General features: G+C 46.2%; 1 protein-coding gene across 11 annotated transcripts in view; it reads left to right on the forward strand.

Moving 5' to 3' along the window:
- The first annotated feature begins 331 nt into the window (after positions 1-331).
- Positions 332-2,684, forward strand: part of Top3b (DNA topoisomerase III beta) — a 24,529-nt gene continuing 22,176 nt past the window's right edge. For 3 of the 11 annotated variants that reach the window (XM_031363231.1, XM_031363224.1, XM_031363223.1), the window contains exon 1: positions 354-461. The gene's annotated coding sequence lies outside the window, so the exon portion shown is untranslated. Of the gene's footprint in view, positions 688-2,684 lie in introns of all 11 variants that reach the window. The other 8 variants (XM_031363228.1, XM_031363232.1, XM_031363233.1 and 5 more) reach the window with 7 other exon arrangements.

Genomic DNA, 2,684 nt, shown 5'->3' on the forward strand with positions numbered 1-2,684 from the left:
AAGACCTGGGTTCAATTCCTAGTACCCATAAGGCAGCTCACAACTATCCCCAGTTCCAGGGAATCCGACACCCTCACACGGATGTGCATATGCAAGCAAAACACCAATGCACATCAAATAAAAATAAACTTAAAATTTTTATTTTAATCATTAATTGCATGTTTTCATAATCATATTGACAATCGTCATTATTTTCTTCTCTGGGCGGTTTTTGGGAGACCCACTCCAGACTGCGGGAAGAAGAGACACAATGGAGACGTGGGGAACCCCTGCTGCACCGAACCGAACTGGACGCAGTCGGCGAGGCACCCGGAACTCACCAGCCTCGGAACTTGCAGACACCCTAGTGTCGACATCGGAGAGCAGATGAGGGGACGCCACAAACGGACAGAGCCGGAAGTGGGTTCGTGAATGGCCACCGGGAAAACTCAGCCAGAGCGAGAGGTGCAGCGGCACGGCGGGTGAGCAGTGGGTTGCTGGCTGCTCGAGGAAGCGGAAGACGCTGGCTTTCATCGGGCATTTCCGGAATGGTAGTGGAGCTCCGACCGGAGCGGGGGTATGGGGGAGGGTCCTTGCCTGGCGCGGCTCTTTTCGCCACCCAGCCCTCGCCGTGGGGCCTCTGGGCGGCGGTGCAACCGCGTTTAGTGGGCAACTGTCGCTTCTCCACCGAGCTCCCCGCGGCCCGAGGTGAGACGTTTCCCCCTAATTGAGAGTAGGGAAACCGGCTCAGAGAAGCTGTGCTGCCCACAGAGGCTCAGGCCTGCGGTCCGCGTTCTTAGCCGAAGGTTCCACTCGCTGCCTCCCGGAGCCTGCTCGGTCTGGATACCCGGGCTGTTCTCTGACTTGATCTCTACAGATTAGGAGAAAATTTGGGTAAACCAGTGAGCTAGAATCGAGGGCCAGCTACTTATGAATAGGTGAAAGGGAAGAACGGATGACCTCTCAACCTATTTGGCACTCCGGCCTTTGGGAACAGGAAAAAAGCTTGTGAAAAGCCAGGACGACTTGGATTTGATAACCAGAGAAGGGGGATATTTTTCACCGTTCGCCAAGATCCCTTGTCGATAGTCTGAATTGTTATGCACTGCAATTTACTCTGGCTTTTAAAACTAGGCTGATGAGTTGGCTCAGCGCTCTTACAACCAAGGTCTTGATCCCGGGAACCCACATTGTAAAAGCATAGAGCTGAATCCCACAATTTGTCCTCTGACCTGTGACCGGCAGCATGTGCGGGCCTGCCCATACATAATCCATACGCAAAATAATTGTTTGTTTATTTAACTTTAATTCCTATTTTATAGCCATGTTGGTAGATAGAGCTGCAGCATACTAGCTACAAAGAAGGGTTTAAGAGACAGGCTTGTTCTCCAGGATCTGTAGGTGATTAAAAGTCACTGAAGGGTTAAATACTTAGATTTCCCGTGCTTTGCTGACTCCTTTTGAGGCTCTTCGAGTTAAATCCACTACTGCATAATACAAAAGGAAATCTCCATATTTACAATGCTTTCCAAAGGGCATAGTGATTAGTGAGATTTGGCAAAGACTAAACAGGTTGTCTTGCTATTCTCTCTTTGCAGCCCACACCTAAATAGCCCTTGCTTACTTACCTAACTCCAGAATAGGACAAACTGTAGTGTCAGAGCCTTAGCAGAAAAGACTTGGCGTTTCATGTAGTTTTATGTTAAGGAGTCTGTATATTTAAGTGATAATATATATACAAATTTTGGCTAGACATTTTGATATACTCCTGAATTCCCAGCACTCAGGAGTTGAAAAATAGGAAGATCAAGAGTTTGAGGCCATAAACGCTTTGTAGTTAAGAGGCCAGCTTTGGCTACACAAGACCCTGACTCTGCCCAGTACACACACAGAGCAAAAGCTTAAGTGAATAGAGTTGTTTTGGAGTCACAAAGTGTGAGTGTGATGTGTAAGTGATGCATAAAAGCCATCAAATCCAGGTTTTCTCATTGGTTTTCACTTTAAAATGGAAATAGGGAAGTCTTGACATTTAATCACAGTTACATCTCCAGAGATCTTTTTAAAAAGTAGAATCTGGTCTAGGTAAAGAGAAGTGTTCCTGTCAAGACCCTGGCTAGGCAGTGGTGGCGCATGCCTTTAATCCCAGCACTTGGGAGGCAGAGGCAGGTGGATTTCTGAGTTCGAGGCCAACCTGGTCTACAGAGTGAGACACAGAGAACCCTGTCTCAAAAAACCAAACCAAAACAAAACAAGACCCTGGATTACCCAGCTCTATACCCTTAAAGGAAGAAAAAAAAATGTTTTAAATAGCTTATTGCTATGTAACTGAGTATAGCCTAAAACTCAAGCTTCTCCTTCCTCATCCAGCCTCATGGAAGATGCAGTTATGGGTGTATGCCAGCATACGTGGCATTCGAAATCTTTCTTTCTTCCTTTGAAATAGTGATAGAACATTACAAAGTCCCCTTGTGCTGAAGTGCTAAAACTACTTACTTGTTTTGAGTCAAAGCTCCTGAAGATAAATGTATATTCAAAGTGAACAGCAGCTGCATAGCCTGACAAGTGGACAAGCATCTGAAATTGAGGTGTGTCTGTCACATACCTTTGTACTTCTGCCCAGTTACAGTCCTTTTCCTAGATAAATGACATAATCCTGCTAAGGCAGAATGTCTGTGTCTGAAGGGACTTGTCAATCTATTCAATAA

This window comes from Mastomys coucha, unplaced genomic scaffold, assembly GCF_008632895.1.
Source record: "Mastomys coucha isolate ucsf_1 unplaced genomic scaffold, UCSF_Mcou_1 pScaffold12, whole genome shotgun sequence".
NCBI classification, from domain to species: Eukaryota; Metazoa; Chordata; class Mammalia; order Rodentia; family Muridae; genus Mastomys; species Mastomys coucha.